Source organism: Juglans microcarpa x Juglans regia, chromosome 7D (genome assembly GCF_004785595.1).
Source record: "Juglans microcarpa x Juglans regia isolate MS1-56 chromosome 7D, Jm3101_v1.0, whole genome shotgun sequence".
Lineage (NCBI taxonomy): Eukaryota > Viridiplantae > Streptophyta > Magnoliopsida > Fagales > Juglandaceae > Juglans > Juglans microcarpa x Juglans regia.
In genome coordinates, this window is record NC_054606.1 from 5192767 (window position 1) to 5212901 (window position 20135).

Sequence of the window (20135 nt, forward strand, 5' to 3'; positions counted from 1 at the left end):
AATAATAATGAGTTGAAGGAGTTTTGTAAAATTTATTTAAAATAAATTTAAGTGTATTTAAATATTAAAATAAATTTAGGTGAAGTTATAAAATAATTGAGTCGACCATGTATTTCTACTCTTCACCTGACATTGTTATCTCCCTTGAGCGCGCCAAACCTGCAAAACAGAAAGAAGTTTGTACAAGCCTACAAGGTTGCACTTCATTCTGGCGCAAAGAACAAATGCAGTTGTGGTTTGAGTTATAGGGCCCAATCAACACGTGTAAACTTGAACTGCATTCACTTGTAGGGTCCAGCTAATGTCAGTTGTCAGTTTTGGCGTAAGTAACCCATACAGTCCCTTTCGGGTTGAGTTGCCGGCGCTATTCATAATTCATGGGTTTAGGTGATGGGCACGACTTGTGGCATTAGCAGCAGTAGGAATAGAATGCTGCGATTGATTCAACTGAAAAGAAAATTACAGAACCAATAAAAACTGTACAGCGCAACAAGTAAGGCAAAAAAGAAAGGAAAAGAAGCTTCTAAATGAATCTGGTCCATCTTTATGTATCTGATCCATAGCAAAAAAACGACATGTAGGAAGAGAGGATTTCTCTTGATCTTCTAGATGGGCACGACTTGTAGCATTAGCAGCAGTAGGAATAGAATGCTGCAATAGATTCAACTGAATATTCTCCTTTCATCCCACAAGGGACACAGAAATTCTGGTCTCATAACTTGATATATATATATATATATATATATATATATATATTTTTTAATTCTTCCGCGGGACCACCCATCGTAAATTTGATTGAAATTTGTATTGGAAGGTAATATACTCGATCCGTTTGAACGGATATAATACCATTAAATGAATTTAGGATTGTTCAAACGGAGTTATATTATTTAAACAAATATATTAAGAATTTCAGGTGTATATTAGATCAATATACAATTGTCCAAACCTATATGTGCATAAATTTCAGGTGAAAACATATCACAAATAAAATCATGGAATCATACCTCACATAGATATAGGTCCAACATCTCTAACAAAGACTAAACAGCATGCTGTGAAGATGTGCACAAGGTTTGTGTTAAATGCAAGGGTATTCGGGAAGTAGCCTTGTAAACTTGCTCTTTTGCCATTCTCACTTGGGTTGGATTTTAGGTTGGAAGAATTCAAGTTACTGTTGTCTCTTATGGTGATTTGAATATGCTTTTAATGGATGACCATCTTTCTTCCCCTTCCCTTCTATCACATATAAACAAAATTGGAACATAAATAATATGTAAAAAATATGTTTTTGCAAGAGATTGCTTCTCGTACCAACGTTGTCCACTTGTATGCTAGTTGACTAGTGAACAAAAGGATCCCAACACATATTTGAGAAGTTTTAACTGCTTACCATATAACTATTATATGAGAATAGCATCCGTTGGAAATGTTTCCATTCCTTTCACGATCTTTGCCACCTAATTCAGTTACTGTCCTATACCATGCATAAATATTTTTTGTAAGAATGTTTTACTGATATGTATGATTTGGTTACTTTTAGCTCAAAAGTGATAATGTCATAAATCAATTTTTTTGTTTTTATTAATGTTGTGCAGTCTGTTGATTAGCACTCAAATACACGGATAAGGAGTATGAGAAGTAACGTGAGATATATATCTTCGTGTTTGCTACCAACTCGATCAAAGACGATATGAAGAACTATGGGTGCTAATGCCGATGAACGGTCCCACTTAAATAGAGTAGTGATAACTTGGTAGTGGTTATTTCAGTAGAGTTAAACAATTTGTTATGGCCGTCATGGTTTTTTATTAAAATTCAAATGTAGCTTAGTTTGTACTTGATATGAGAATATAATGCACCACCCCAATGTATAAATACATATGAGTTTGGATGAGTTGATAGATTTTAGTTGCTTCATGTGTTTTTGATGCCTTTAACTTGAATGAATGAAGCATATATTGGTTGAATGTTGCATTTAGGAACAACCAAAAACCAGGACTAGAAAGAAAACTCGGTCAAAAAGTTTTAATAGAATTTATTTTTCTCGGCAATTTTCAGGTCATTACCGGCATAAATATTTAGCTGGTAAATCCATTAAAAACATGACGATGCTTTACCAGCGATATAAATACCGCTACTAAAACATCAATACCGGCAATATTTATTTCACCGCAAAAAAGTGTTTACAGCAGAAACAGTAATTACGGCAATTTAAAAATCGCTGCAATTGAGGTCGCTAGAGTAACCACTCAATTGCAGCGATAAACAAATCGCTGTTATTTATAAATTAGCAGCGAATTCCAAGTCGCCACTAATTAATTCTCAAAACAAAAAGCCAATTGACAGCGATTTTATAATCGTCGTGATTGATTTAATACCAGCAATTTTAAAATCGCTGCAAATTCGTTCTCCACAGGTGTAACTGAATTGCAGCGATATAAAAATCGCTGGAGTTAAATTACGGCAGCGGATTTTTATCGCTGCATTTGTTGTTTGACATTCGTTTTTCTATTGCGGCGATATAAAAAATTAGTTGCAATTGAATTATTGCGGCGATTTTTATCCTATAGTGACCGAAATAAATCACTGGAAGCTGTATTTGCCAGCAATTGATAAGTTAATCAGAACATGAAATTGCGGCGATTTTAAACACTATTGGCGGCAAATTTCATGCCGTCGGTAAAAAAAACTTTGCCAGCTATTTTTTGCATCCGTTGGAGTAGATCAAAAGTTGGGATTTAATACCGATGAAAGTGCAGCGATTTTAAAATCGCTGCTAAAGATTATAGGCAGCGATTATGTATGATTTACCAGCGAAATTGAATCACTGGTAAAGGTATTTTTCCTTGTAATGTAAACATGTTCGGTACCATGGTCTTCCTCTTGCTGCCATGACAGAAGAACTAGGGACTCAATTTGGTGCTTATATAAGTAAGGCTATTCGAGTGGATGCAAATTCATATAGAAGAGCATGGGGTAAGTGTTTAAGAGTGAGAGTTGCAGTGGACTTAAATAAATCTTTGTTAAGAGGGAAGTGGTTGATGCTGGATAACAAGAAATACTGGATTTCTTGTAAGTTTGAAAGACTCCAAAAAATTTGTTTTCAATGTGGTATTCTCTCTCACAAAGGCAAAAACTGCATAAACCAATCCAATTCTAATGATGATGACTTGCTATAATTTGGACCTTGACTTAGAGCTCAACCTTTGAATTTCTCTTTATTTGATTTTCGAAAGTATGGTGGCTCTTATGTTCCTAAAAATCAGTAGGGTAAGCAGCCTACAGGGGTTAGAGAAGAAGCTGAAAAAGGATTTCAATCTATCAAAAGGGTTGATAATCATACTTCTTCTAAGGGGAAGGACTCTATGAGTTCCCCTAAGGAAGAAAAAACAGATTGCTTAGGTGCATTAAATGGAGATGGTAGTCAAGGGAACCCACAGTTTGATCAATTTATTAAAGAGTAGGTTGATGAGATGGTTATTAAGTCTTAAATTCCAACAGAGTCTGCGATTCCTAATGACCAAATTAGTTTTAAAGGGAAGTCTTCTATTTTGGAAATGGATAATACTCCAAGCCCTGCAGAAGTTATCTCTAACAGACCTACTAAAATTGATGATTATAGTTTTGGCTCTGGTCAGTTAAAGGGAACTACATAAAAAAGAAGGGCTAGGCTAGTTAAACTTCAGGAACCTAAGGGAGGGGACATTATTACAAGGGGGAGGGGAAAAAGGGAATTGCATATTCATATGGAATTACCTCTAATAGCTTAGAAAAAAAGGATAATGGATGGTATAGAATCAAATAGTTTTGATAATGAGTTGGTTGAAGCTGCTGAGCAGCTCCACGAACAGCAATGATAAGCCTTAGTTGGAACTGTAGGGGGCTTGGGAACCCCTGTACAGCTAGAGAACTTCACATGTTAGTGAAGACTAAGTGGCCCAAATTTGTTTTCTTAATGGAAACAAAATGTGGAAGGAAAAAAGTGGAGGAAGGAAGAAAAAATGTGGGTTTTGATTCCAGTTTTGTGATTGACAGTAGGGGTTTAAGTGGAGGGCTAGCTTTCCTATGGACAATGAGGATGATTTTAGTCTTGAATTTTATTCTCAATATTACATATCCATGATTTTCAAAAAATGAAGAGAATGATGAAGATCTGTTAATTTCTGGTTTTAATGGCTCACCTATTATAGCTCAAAGAAGTGATAGTTGGCAACTTTTGAGGATGCTCAAACCAAAGAATGATAAGGCTTGGCTCTGTTTTGGAGATTTTAATGAGATAATGCACCAACATGAAAAGAAAGGAGCTGCAAGTAGACTATACCAGCAAATGAAAGAATTTAGAAACAATATAGACTGCTGTGGACTGAGTGACCTGGGCTTCAAAGGCAACAAATTTACTTGGTGCAACAATAGAGAAGGCCCCAATTCACAAAAGAGAGATTGGATCGAGCATTGGGTAATTCTATATGGATTAGGACCTTTACTGATTACTGCATACAGGTTCTAGCTGCACAAACTTCTGATCATAGTCCTATAATGATGAACTTTAGGAAGGGAAGAGAGAGGTACACCAATACTGATCACAAAAGGAGAAGGGTTTTTAGATATGAGGCAACATGGAAGCAATATGAGGAATGTTTTAAAGACAATTGGACTTAACAATCTTTGAACCAAGATTCAAAGCTCAGATAGCTAAGAAATGCCTGGGGAGGTGTAAAAACTCTTTAATACATTGGAGTTCAACTTCTCTAAACCTAACTAGAAAGGAGTTACAAACCAAGTTGCAACAACTTTCTCAAATCCAGTCTTTAAACACAGGTGCCAACACTGAGTCCATCACTGTACTATAGTAGCAAATTGATCATTCACTGGAGGCAGACAACATCAAATGGAAACAAAGAACAAAACAAGCTTGGCTCAAGAATGGTGACAAAAATTCAAAATATTTTCATAGCTGTGCTAATCAGAGGAGGAAAACAAATGAGATCAGTTGTTTAAAAATGGATGATGGCAAATTGGTTAGAGACAGGGAGGATATTGCTGAGTGCATTGGCCAGTATTTTCAACATTTATTTTCTTCTATAGACCATGTGGGCTTGGACGTTTGCTTAAGTAAGATGGATAGTAAAGTGGATTTGAGTATGAATAACTTGCTCTCAAAGGAATACACTGCCTTGGAGGTGAAACAAGCCATTTTCCAAATGAATCCATTGGGTTCTCCTGGCCCAGATGGTTTTCCTGAAAAATTTTATCAAGTGCATTAGTCCATTGTGGGAGATGATGTTACTAAAGCAGCTCTAGAAGTACTCAATTCAGGAGGGGACATCAGTAGTATAAATGTTACCTATATTGTACTCATTCCCAAGCTAAAAAATCAAGAGTCAGTGATGGATTACAGACCTATTTCTCTTTGTAATGTGTTGTATAAGGTGGTATCCAAGGTTATTGCTAATAGATTAAAAAAGATTCTGCCTTAAATCATCTCTTCAACCCAAAGTGCCTTTGTTTCTGAAAGACTTATTTTGGATAATGTTATTGTAACTTTCGAGGCCATGCACTCAATGTCTATTAAAGGAAGAAGCAAGCAGGGACATATGACAATCAAATTGGACATGATCAAGGCCTATGACCGTATGGAATGGAATTTTTTGAGAAGGGTAATGCTGAAAATGGGGTTTAATGAAAATTGGACCAATTAAGTGATGGGATGTGTTACATCTGTGTCATACTCTCTTATTGTCAATAGATCCCCACAAAGATTCTTTAAACCATCGAGAGGTATTAAACAAGGGGGCCCTCGATCCCCTTATCTATTCCTTTTGGTGGCAAAAGTCCTTAGCTCTCTTCTCAATCATGCACAAGCTGTAAAGAGCATTCATGGTTATCCTATGGGAAAATGTCAGATTACTATCAACCATTTATTTTTTGCAGATGATAGCTTACTCTTTTGTAGAGCCAATGTTGTGGAGTGAACTAATATCAACTCTTCAATGTGTCTTTATGAAGGGTCCTCAGGTCAGGTTCTTAATAAGGACAAAACAACAATTTTTTTCAGTTCAAATACTCGAAAGGAAACTAGGGATTATATCTTGTATATTGCTGGAACTCGAGCAACAACTAGTTATGAAAAGTACCTAGGTTTACCAGCTCTTGTGGGGAGATTAAGAACTTAAGCTTTCAAAAGCATTCTGGACAGAATTAGGAGTAGAGTGAGCAATTGGAAATCCAAACTTCTTTCCATGGCAGGGAAGGAAATTCTTCTAAAAGCAGTGGTTCAAGCACTTCCTACCTAATGCATGGGAGTGTTTAAGCTAACAAAATCATTGTTGTTGGAAATCAATAGAGTCATGAACCATTTCTGGTGGGGACAACATGATGGGGATAGGAAATTACATTGGATATCTTGGGGTCAGTTGGGGAAAGCAAAATCAACAGGTAGTATGCGTTTTAGAGATTTGCAAAGTTCTAATTTAACTTTATTGGCTAAGCAAGCATAGAGAATTCTACATTTTCCTGATTCCCTAGCTACCAAAGTACTCAAGGCAAAATACTTCTCAACTACATATTTCTTCCAGGCTAAAGTTGGTAATAGACCTTCATTTATTTGGAGAAGTCTATTGGCTGCTAAAGAGCTTCTTGTACAAGGCTCCATATGGAGAATTGGGAATGGACAAGATACCAAAATATGGAAAGATAGGTATCTTCTTACGTGGTTCAGCCTCATAGTCAGGTTTTAAATGAGGAGGCCAGGGTTGCTGATTTGATTCTAGTGGACAAGCATCAATGGAATAATGAGTTGATAATAGACATGTTGGGTACTGAAAATGCTGCCACCATCCAGAAAATCCCTGTGAGTGCTATTGGTGCAAGAGACAGACTTATATGGTTAGGCACTAAGGATGGGAGCTTTACTGTTAAGAATGCCTATCATCTTTAGATGGAACTCAATGAAATCCATCTGGGACAATCATCTCGAGGAGCTCAAAACATTAAAGACTGGACCTATTGTTGGAAATTAAATGTTCCTAATGCAGTGAAGGTTTTTGTGTGGAGAGCTTGTATGGAGTCCCTTCCAACAAAGATGAACCTTTTTAAGAAAAAGATTGTAGACTCTCTTCTTTGTCCTATATGCTACATGGAAAAAGAAACAGCTGCTCATATTCTATGGAATTGTGCTTCAGCTAGAGATGTATGGAGTCAAGGGCCATCACTTTTCCAAAAGAGCTCTTTGAGCAGATAGTTTTATAGAGATTTTTGAATCTCTAATGGCTAATTGTGACAATCATCTTATGGAACTATTTTGTTGTAATAGTAAGGAACATTTGGTATCGAAGAAACAAGTCAATTTTTGAAGGTATCTTTTTGCATCCACTTTGCTAGCTCAACAAGCAGTTCATGATCTTGCAGTTTTTAAGGCAACATAGACAAATCTAGAGCCTTCTCTTAGATGTACTTCTAACCAAGTTGTGCATTGGACACCCTCTCCTCATGGTCAAGTTAAGATTAATTGGGACGCTGCTTTGAATGAGTCTCAAAATAGAATTGGCCTTGGATTGGTGGCAAGGGATCATGTAGGAGATATCTTAGCTACTAAAAGTGTAAAAAAAGGGTGTGTAACCCCTTTACTAGCTGAAGCAATAGGGAGCTTTAAGTCTGCAAAGTTAGCATCTGAATTGGGTTTAACTTCAATCATCCTTGAAAGTGATTCCTCTCAAATTGTTCAAGGCCTTAACAAACAACAAGCCAGATGAGATTAAGTGGGATTGATATTAGATGACACTAGAAATCTGCTATCTATTTTTGAGTCTTTTGTAATTATGTGGGTAGGAAGAAGTGGCAATGTTATTGCCCATTCTCTTGCTAAACAAGCTTTAGATCTTAGAGTGGATTCTAAACAATTGGTACTTACTTCTCACTGTAATAGTTTTCCTGTAATGCTACACTGATGTATGAAATTGTTAGTTCAAAAAGGAAACAAAAAAAAAACATGTTCAGTACCATTCCAACGGTCAATCATTTTTAAGGATAAATGATTTAATTTATCTCTAAATATTTTTGTATGAGCTATCAATTATTATTTGAATGATATTTACAAATCAGGTTATTTTTTAGATGAAATTCGGATTTCATCCATGTAAGTCATTTTATGGACGAAAAAATTTGTCACGAAAAAATTCAATTCTTAAAAGTCAATTTTTTTGTAGAATTAATTGATCTTGGCATGTATTAATTGCTTTTATATAACTATTGCTTAAGGTGCGGTTTAGAGAGTGAGATGATTTTAGATGAAAGTTGAATAAAATATTATTAAAATATTATTTTTTAATATTATTATTATTTTGTGATTTGAAAAAATTGAATTGTTTATTATATTTTGTGTGAGAATTTGAGGAAATTATAATAATGAAATAAGATAAAATACTTTCACTATTCAAACGGAGCCTAAATAGATAATCATTTTAAAATATGTCATGTAAATAAATCTTGGGCAAAATTGCAAAACGTAAAATGAAAATAAACATGACACTTGTTCTAAAACTAAGATGCTGACAGTGCTATTCCTTTGAAAATTATCTTGAATAATCATGTTTTCAATTAAGCATGGACAAGTACCTCTTGGAACTCAGCAGCTATGGCGAAACTAGACATTTTTATTTTAGAAGAGGGAGCTAATTTTTCTAACGTCCGGCGTTGAAAGAAATAAATCTTATGTTTAATTCTACAATAAATTGTAAGATAATAACTATATATAAAAGTTAATTCTTGGTAAGATTATCTGATTTAAGAGAGCACCCATGTGCATGGCACTGCGCGGGCCATGCACAGTAGATGCATGGCCCCCACGCATAGTGCACTGTACATGCATGCCATGGTACTGCACTCTCAAATGCACAGTACACTTGTTTGTATAGTCGAGCGACTTTCTTCCCGGGTGCTACACGCTCGGTGCATGTGCGCTGTGCACACTTAAATGCATAGTGCACCAGCAGTGCTACAGGCAACCGAGCCAAGAAATCGTGGGAAACCGTGGCTGACGTGGCCAGTATATTAAAAAAATAAACAGAACAGACAAAACGGGAAGGTGCGAAAGTTGAGATTCATATTTCAAAAAATATCCTGGGTTTGAACTTAAGATCTATGTCGTATTCGTCGCCGTGAGCCTTGCAAAATTTGTACTCCCTTAGGCATTCTTTCCACGCTTCTCAAACTTGCACCGCTTCTCTCCCCCCATGCTTGACACAACAATCAGCCTAGTGCTGCACATCTCTTTCCACCTCCATGGGCAACACAAAAGTTCATGCCTCCATGGACACTCTTTGGGCATTCAACTTCCTACACCAAATGTCTCCTACACAAATTTAGTATCTTATAAGCCAAAAGAATTAAACTTATAAGAACAACAAAATTGTGGCAGTGATCAAAGTCCCCATTCCAAAATAAATAAATAAACAAAAGCAAGTTCAGTTGAAAATGACTAAGAACACATGGCAAGCACATGTGAAAACTTTTACCAATTCCTAGTCTCGTGCATATGTTAACAGTTGATGTTTCCCGATAATCGAACCCCTCGAAAATATTCTGCAATACCAACATCGGTGATGAAGGCAGCTCATCTTGCACTTCGGCATCTTCCTTTGTATCCATTTTTAAACACCTAGCTCATCTTGTTACGCTCATTCCACGAATATATCACACCCTCAATCCATTGCAATAGACAACCCAAAGACAAGCATAACACTAACATCAGTTCATTGAACTTGACTGATTCCACGAGATATCGACCTAATTAAGCAGACCCAAATGAGAAAAAACATTAAATCTCATATGGGTACGCTTTATTTCTTCGTGATCGTCAACTCAATGACTACCCAAATCCAGAAAATATTCAGAAACGCTCAAGATATCTATAAAGTCGTCACTTTGACATAGGACATATGTGGACTCAAACTAGTCGATGTAGGTAGTCGAAAGCCGGTTAGCACAAAAAAAAAGGGGGAAGTTTCAATACAAACACAATAATACAAACACTAACAAAGAAAACAGACTTATGAAACTAAGTACTTTGTTGTAGTCGATTTCTCGTGGCTTGAAGGGGGGAAATATGGCTTTGTGGGTTGAAGAGGAAACATGCTTGTGAAACTTGAGGAGACGAAAACAGATCTTGAGGAGGAAACTTGAGGAGGAAGGAGGAAGCGGGAAACTCGTCAGTGGAGACGAAACTCAGAGGATCTTGCAGAGATGGAGATGGAGAAGATCAGAGGAGGCGAAGGCGAAGTGGAGGGGAGAAGGAGAAGGGGAAAAGCTTCGTGGGAGATAACAGGCGAAATGTTTTCGTGGGATGCATATCCCAAATGAAACGAACCGTTTCATTAAGCCATGTAGGACATGGTTACACGACGATTACCCCAGCCGGTTGGATTTAGCATTTTTCAATGTGCAATGTCTTTAATTGCATGGCAAGAAAATGTTTACTTGTCCAATTTTTAATAATAGTGCCGTTAATAAAATAAAAGGTGAGAAGTTAAGAATACTTATTTAGAAAAAATTTATCTGCTCCTTCGGAGATGGTTTTCTAAGCTGAAAAATATCATTCTCCATCTCCTGGTATAGAAATCAGTCGATCCCACATTGACACCCAATGTTAATGCCAAAAAATTGCATAACGTGCCGGAATAGGAGAAATAATCATTCTCGGCCCATGATAGTGTTTCGAGGCTCGATCAGTGTGGTTTGGAGCCTTTGATAGCGGTCTAGAGCAACTATACGATATCCGTATGTACATCCATAACAATGAACCAAAAATAAATACAGGAAAAATAATTGGGGAATGAGACACACAGATTTACGTGGTTTGGCACCTACGTCGGCGGGTCGTTGAAAGGAAAATTTACTATAATATGAGTATTTTACAGTCTCTCGTTTCTCACTGTACAATAGAAGTCGGAGGTTTATTTGTTGAAGGAAATATTCTCTTTGGAGCTCTCGTTGCGAGGTTGAAGAAGTTGAAGAAACCTAATTTTCTTGTCCGATCCGATCCTTTTTTATCTTGTTCTTGTAAGTGGTGAGAGATGACAACTTTATTCCACTCTTGCTTCGCGTGCCTTACTTGCTTTCCCCCCTTTCTCATTTTTCTCTTCCTTTCTGACACTCCATTTTTTTTCCCTTTGACATCTTTTTTTCTTGTCTCCTATTTATCTTTTTTTTTCTCTCTCCTTCTGTTGTCCTCTAATGGGGGCCTTTCGACGGGTTGGACTTGGTTTATTTAGGCTTGGGATATTTTATCCCATTTAAGAGAGATACTTCTAACTTATCTCATTTCTTCTCATCTCAATATATAAACACCGTAAACAAAAACACTTTTCAATTTCATATCTTCAACTTTTTCATCTAATCATTACTTAGTTATTACAAATTTTCTAAATTTTCAAACAAAACACAAAAAATAATTCAACTTTTTTAAATCTCAAAACAAAAATTATATTAAAAAATTATATTCTAAAAATATTTTAACTTTATAATATTTTTCTTCAACTTTTTTTCTCATTTTCCAAAATCTCATAAAACATTTTAACTCAAATCATTTCACATTATTCACATCATTTCACTATTATTCACAAACCATCTAACTCACTTTCCAAATCAGATCTAAGGCCTCGTTTGATTTCACAAATGGTCTCAACTCAACTAAACTCATATCATATCAACATCCAAACATTATTCAAATACAAATACTTTTCAATTTTCTTCATCTAATAATTATAATTATATCAGACTTTTAAACAAAATACAAAAAATAATTCAACTTTTTCAAATATCAAAATGAAAATAATATAAAAAAATTATATTCTAATAATATTTTAATTTTATAATATTTTTTTTTAATTTTTTCTCTCATTTTCCAAAACCTCATCCAACATCTTAACTCAAACAATTTTATTACTATTTACAAGCTATCTCATTACTATTTACAAATTTCTCATATCATCACATTTGTATATCAAATGACTGGTCTCGTTTGGTTACGCAATTCAGATGAGATGATATGAGATATTTTGAATAGTAGTGAGATTTTTGAGTTAAGATGAGATGAGATGATTTGTAAAAAAAAATATATTTGAATAATGAGATGAGATGAGATAGTTTTTATTTTTTGAGATTTGATAAAGGTGTAGTTCCCACTAATGATTGAAAATTATTTTATAATTATTGAGTAATAGTTATGAATATATTAATAAAAAGTACTATTTATAATTAATTAAAAAATATACCATAAATAAATTTATATTTCTCAAAATATATATTTTTTAATCGAAATTACTTTATTTTCCCACTAAAAATTGAAACGATAGGTTTAGAAAAAGAAAAATAGGCGTGAATAGAGAGGAAGAATGATCTCGAAATGAGACGAAAAAAAGTTTTACATAACTTTTTGCTATTTACATCAATTTTATACTGTTCATTGTATTGTTTTTGTCAGTTTGTTCATTGCATTGTTTATGCCAATTTTTTATTGTTCATTGTACTGAATATGTCAGTTTTTGTACTGTTTACTTAACTTTTTACTGTTAATTTCAAAATGTAAATAAAAGCTGAAAATGCAGAGATGAAATAAAAACATATCACTGGCCATTTGGATACCTAGATGAGACTTGGACGTATAATCTAGATGAAATAGTCATTATCTCATATGAGTATCTAAACCGGGTCTCAAGTGCTGCTATCATTTGAGATTGGACGTAGTTGACGTGTACTCCATGACCAGAGAATAGATTTTAAGACTTTTTCTTTAAAAAATAAAAAATAAAAATTGTGACCAAAAAACCTGTTTGTTTGACAAATTTTGATACTCACGTTCTATCATTGTGTGATAATTTTAATGTCGTTCATCCTGTGCCTAGATATGAACAACATATAAACCATAAAAAGTTATGATATTTACTTATAAATATATCAGGACTCTTTCCAAAAATCTTTCATCAATAAGAGATCTGGTATCATGCTTCAAATTACAAAGAATTGTTGAGACAGAAATTACAAATGATATGATTGTGATGAAGTGTTGATTTATGCTACTTAGGGGTGAGCTCCTACTTCGACGGAATCGAATTCCTTAACTCCGACCTTCGATAAGAGTCGGAGCTAAAAAATAACTCCGATTCCGACTTTGAGAGGAAGCTAGTTCCAGCTTCGCTTTGCTTCATTGGTATTGAAGCGGAGTCGAAGTTCCCATTCGGAATTAGGTTTTTTTCTCCATTTCCTTACCCACTTACACTTTCCCAACAACCAAACAACATCCAAACAAAAATTAAAAAACATCTTTACTTGGTACCACCAATCAGATCACCTGAATGAGAAGTTTTGAGAAGAGCATTGGGCACCATTTAGCACCACCTCACGCACAGACAATGGATTGGGCACTACCGTCAGACGCCAACCACGAATCACACAACCCAGTCGAGATCCACTGTGAGGAAGGCCACCCAGATCCGTCGCGTTTTCTTTCATCTCGAGCTCCACTACCACGCACAAAGCGTAGCTCAGCCCACAAATCTAATCTATCTCCCTTCCATTTTTCTCAGAGAGCCTAATGAAACCCATCTCACCTATCTCTCTCTTGAACTTAGCCACCACGCACATAGCCTCACCGTATAACGCCACTGTCAATCTCGATTCAGCCACCATCTCCATCGCACGTTGTTCTTCTCTCTCAAGCCTTGACAACACACTCTCTCTCGCGGGTGTGTGGGTGCTTGTTTGCGTGATATGCTTCTCTTGGCATCGAAAACAAGCGGTGGGGGCTCGAACTGGATTTAACAAAAGCTGCCATAACCATTAGGCTATTCGGTCTTATGTCATTTTTTATTATAATATAAAATATATGAAGTATAACTATTGGAATCGGAGTCTTATTCAACTCCAAATTCCAAATTTTTCGACTCTTTTTTAGTCAAAGTTAGAGCGAGTATCAAACAGAGTTGGAGTTACGGAGTTTTGGCACTATGAGAATTCTCAAAACTTCTCATAATTTTATTCTCAAATATCACTGATTTCTAAAATGTAGAAACATTTTTCAATTTCTAGTTTTAAATTTTTTTCGTCTAATCATTACTCAAACACAAAAATCAATACAACTTTTACAAACTTCAAAATAAAAATAATATTAAAAAAATATATTTAAACAACTTTTTAATTTCATAATATTTATAATCAAGTTTTTCTCTCTTATTTTCTAAAATCTAATAAAATATCTTTATTTTAAATATTTCATTGTTATTCACAAAAATATAAAATGCTCGAAACGTCCAAACACGCCCTTTTGGCATTGACTTGGTCAAATGCCTTTTCATCTTTAAATTTGACTAATTTTATCAATAGTTAGCCCACATTGAATTAGCCAAACCCATTTCATCTCAAATATGAGCTACAATAATTTTATTTTTTTTCCAAAGATGAAAAGTTCTGTAGCAAATCTAAATCTCATTGTTTATTATATTTCGGCTCCCTCTCTCTCCCGCGGCTCTTCTTCTTCTTTTCTCTCCCTCGTTTCTTCTTTCTCTTCTTCTTCAATTTTCTCTTCTGCGTCTCTTCCTTCTTTCTCTTCTTCTAGTATTTTTTTTCTATTCTTTTCTCTACTTCTTCCCTCTCCCACGTCTCTTCCTTCTTTCTCTTCTTCTAATTTTTTTTCTCTTCTTTTTCCCCCTCCCACGTCTCTTCCTTTTTTCTCTTCTTCTAGTTTTTTTTTCTCTTTTTTCTCTTCTTCTTCTCTTTTCACTTCCTTTTTTCCAGCACGACACCGTGGCTTAAAAAGCTTCACTCTTTCTCTCCTGCGACTATTCTCTCTAGCACGACACCGCGACAGCTTCTCTCCAACACGGCAAGCAATAACACGGTAAAATATAAAACCTTAGCCTTAATTTTACTCTTGATTTTGTGGTTTGGGTTTGATATTGTTGATGTTGTTTGGGTTTTATTTTGTTTTCATTTTTATTTTCAATTTCTAGTTTTTTTTTAACATGGTTTTTTGCCCTTTTATTTTATGAACGACAATAGTTTTGATTTCTGAACGGCAATATTTTATGAATGGATATTTTGAGTCCTCTACTTCATCACAATGAAAGAAAGATATTATTATTTCTATCATAATATTTCTGTTTTGAGGGCAGTCATACTATTATGGCATTTACAAAATTTGCTTGCCTTTAAGGGAGTAGGTAGCACTTGTAATGAAATTTGTGAAATGGAGTCTTGTCTTTAAGCAATGCAATATTAGTATACTACTATTGTGGCTGTAATATTTGTGCCCTAAAGTCCTTGAAGTAGGCTGTTTTCGAGAAAGCAGTATCCCATGGTAATGAAGAAAAGAAATGCACAATAGATGCTCGAAGAAATGCCTTAAAGAGTTTTGTATTTCTGAGTGTATTGTTTTCAGCTTATCAATTACAGAGGCCTGAGGCCATATTTATACAACCTAATTAGGGTAAATTCACTGCACATTTATCACCACATTTGAAACAGATTTCATTTGAATTTAGTAACAAATAGGGACCACTCTATTCGGTTAATGAAGAGGCACCTCCAGTGCCTTCTGGAATGTTTTCCTTAGGCATTTGTTCTAACAACTCAGCTATTGCCTTAATACATGGCAACATATAATATTATTGACACTTGCGTGCATATTATTTGTTCCCACTGACTCTTTCTTGTTAATCTTCACAAATTTGTGTGCATATGTGTGAATACTTGAGATTGTAGCTATAGTTACCTAATTAGACCTGCTTGCATGAGATTATTAGTCTAGTTCTGATTTTCTATAATTATACTTGAATCAAGGATGAACACCACATTTGATGAAGATCCCTTATTTACCACTCTATTGCAAAGTGGTGAACAATGTATCTCCAGTACCCTAATGACTAGTAGCCATGATAATGTTGAACCCCAAGCAACACAATTGGAAGGTGAAAAAAGGCCACCTAGTAAGAAAACACAACGAGATGTGTCTTTCACCGTAGAGGAGGACAATCTTATCGTGTCGGCTTGTCTCAATATTAGCATGGATGCTATACAGGGGACAGATAAAAAATATTCACAAATGTGAGAGAGAATTAGCAATTATTACAATGAGCATAAAAAACCTAGCAAGGCAAATCGTTCGATGGTCGGTGATCCAAAAATGCACAAATAAATTTTGTGCTGCTGTGACTCAAGTAGAATCATTGCATCCAAGTGGTGCGACAGAGCAGAACAATGTATGAGTTTCTAACTACATTTCATTCTAAATTTTCTAGCTGAAATTCTATTCTCACATTCTTGCTACATTCACATGTTTAGATTGAAAGAGCCAAAATCATGTATAGAGAGACTGAGAAGGCCACATACAACATGGAACATTGCTGGTGTCTATTGAGACACCAACCAAAATGGTAGCAACACGTGTCTATGTTGTCAACGAGAAGGAAACCACTTGGGAAACACCCTGCTATGGCGGAGTCGACACGAACGATAGATGACAACGTAGATGTCATTTCTGAGAGACCTCCAAGCAAGAAGGTTGAGAAAAAAAGGGAGAGAAAAAGGAAGGCTACATAATCTTCCGATGCAGAATTTAATGAGACCTTAACTTGCATGAGAAATTATAGAGTTGTCTACATATCTGAAAGAAGACAAGCGACTAGCAATTTGGATGTTGATAGGGCTCAATTACTAGTGGAGAAAAAGAGGAAGAATGATACGGAGAATAGGAAGATCGATATGGAGATAATGAAGATGGATCTTGCTGGCATGAATGGAATGCAGCAAGAGTATTTCTTGAATCTAAAAAAAAAGGTTTTCGAGAAATTAAAGAAGCGATTTTCATCACCACTCTATCTTCATTTTTTGAAGATGTGTAGCCTTTTGTTTGAGCTATTTTTATCTTGTGGTTGTATTTGTTTTGGGGTTGTAGCCTATGCTATTTTGTGGTTTTTTATTATTTTGGATCACAAATATAGGTGTTTGTAAATGTGGGCAGCAACTATATATGAATGTTGTACTATGGGCAGTGATGAAACTTTTATATTTGGATATTGATACGGTATAAATTGTTCTTCATATTGTTCTCATTTTTCCTTAAAGCATTTCGTGTATATAATAATATTCATTTGTTTATTGGATTATGAAAATGAAAATGAATATGATTGTTGGAGATTATAGGAAATTATGAAAAAAAATTAAAAAATATAAAATTAAAAAATAATAATTTATTATTATAGAGAGTGAGGACTAATTCAATGTAGACTTTAAATTTTGAATGATTAATTAAAAGTAAAAAAATTATATATTAATTAAAATTTAAAGAATAAGATAATCAATCCAATGGTAATGCTCGTTCACTTTTCGTTGTTGGCAACCATAACACACGCAGAGCCAATAACTTGATAGCCAACCACTCGAACCAAGAAAGAAAGATACTTTGGCCAACGACATGTGACCTGATGCACAAAGCCACATCTCCAAAATGGAGATATGATTCGACCCCTTCATATAAAATATATATATATATATATTTGTGCTTTGCATTAAAAACTGATACGGCCAATCAAACCTGACAAAAACATTTTTCAAGAGCTGTGATAAATTGGTCCTTTGGTAGAGAATCCAAAAGCACAAGATATATATAGAACTGCTATTGGCCAGCTATAATCCTAACTTTCGAGGCAGATATCCCTAAGTTAATGTAGGGGTGTTCATCCGGGTTCCAATATGGAAATTCGGTATACCCAGACCGGAATCCGGATTTCAAACCCAGGTCGAAACTCAGGTGGATCCGGGTTTTTGAAATCCGAAAATCCGGGTTCCAACTTTTATCCAAGTTCCTGGTTGTACGCAATTTTTTTTTTTTGTACATCCATATAAAATGTTTAGAAGCATAATTTTTTTGATAAAAGCCTATAATTAAAATGTTGAAAAGCATAATTCTTCTTTATTTATTAAAAAAAATTTAGAAGAGGGTTGAAAATCATAATTTTTTATAAAAGCATATATTTATGAAAAACTTTTTTGAGTCATCATTAAAAAGCATAATACCAACATTTTCCAGTATAATAAAAATGAAAAATTAAAATGCATGCAATCCACTACATATTACATTATTTTGTTATTTACACATTACATTACATTGCAAAATACAAAACTACAATATATGAATTGCAAAATAATTTCGGCAAGTAGCAACTTCAAGTGATCTGACTGAGAGAGATCCTACACATTTTGTAAGCAAAAAAGGTCAGTACAAAATTACTAGAATGGGGCTAATATAGAAAAAAGAAAAATAATAAAATGTGCAATGCAATTACAAAATCACAAAATTAGTACAAAATTAAACAACTATGTATAACTTTAATTATCACCATATTGAACAGAAATTAACATTTATAGATTTCTGGGAATACCTTTATAAGTTAGATTTTGTAAAACTTCTATGCTCTACACATCTATAGAATTGGCTATTGCAGGATGAACAACGTTCCCAGTACACTTAGCGCGCTGCTGGTCCCCAAGTTACACATTTCTTTTTAAGATCCACATTAAAGTTAAATGCATCTAACTAGCTAGCTACTTTGAACTATAACAAAAGGATATGATCTAGCTAGCAAGGTTGCATTCCCATTTTCCTTCTCGAAGGACATAAAATGCATTTGGATTCAAAGTGCTAGTTACTAGTATATATATATATATATATATATATATATATATATATATATATGCTATTTGCAATGATCTGAGTCTTGATCACCCTTATATTACAGTCATAATCATGAAGATAGAAATAACAATAACAACAACAACTACTACTACTACTACTACTACTTCTACTACTACTAGGAGTACTCCTACTGCAATATATAAGAGAAGAAATTAATACACATTGATTCAATAAGAATGATGTATTATTCCAAACTAATGTGAAACCCATGACTCAATTAATGCAACAGCTAGCGAGTACAAAACCTCATGTTTTCTTAGTCATAATTTTCTTTCTTGTTTTAATTAAGATTTTGTCCAATATATTGCAAGACAGCAAACAAAAGCTTTATGAAAGATTAGCCTAGCTCAAAATGATGTCCAATATATATCTAAACCATCAGTAGAGCAACAATATGTCAGTACTTGTGTTGTCTATCAAGTTATAGAAGTATCATTTTTTTATAGGTAAGTTGATATTATATTTAGTTGAAACAATCTAGAAATGATTTAACATTTCAGATTAAGCTGATATATAAAGAAAAGTTGGATTTCAAAGTTCATGTGAAGATTTGCAGCAAAAATCAGCATATGTAAAATCCACATAAACAACACATACAACATAAATATGGAAAACGCCAGGTTATAACGTCCTGCTTCCAATGCTCTGGTAGATACGAGAAAAAGGTATGAGCTAATAAAATTTCATTTAGAAAAAAAACCCAACCACAACAATAACAATCATGTTATACACCAAAAGTCTCAGAACACAAATTGCAATGCAATGCTACAAACACCTTGAAGAAAAAACTCAAAAAATGAAACAAAGCCCATCAAAATCTTTCAAATACTGAGACTTTTGATGTAACTTTCTCGAACACCCAGCAAACCTACCCACGACTCAGAGAAACAGTGTAACTTTCTCGAACACCCAGCAAAAACTCAAAGAACCCAGAGATAGACTTGCCCAGAACAGTCTCTCTCTGTCTCTCACAGAGACTCCACATGCCCACAGATCATAATATTTAAAGTCACTCACTACCACAAATGAAGTCAACCAAAACAGAAAGAAAGACCAGATCTACTTCCATAAGAGACGACAACTAAAGCTTGAAATAGAGAGACACGGTGGCTAGAAATGGACTCCTCTCTTCTGTCGAGTCCTCGCGTGAGAGAAAAAATAGCAGATCTAACAAAAGAGAGAGAGAGAGAGAATAGTAGATTTAGCAAAATAACAGCATATACTTTATACCCACAAGATCATATTTGTTCAAAGGCATGGATCACAGATCAAGATCGATCGATCGAGAGAGAGAGTTATCGAAGTGTGAGAGAGAGGGTTACCGAAGTACCGAAGTGAGAGAGAGAGAGAGAGAGAGAGAGAGAGAGAGAGAGAGACGGTGGCAAAA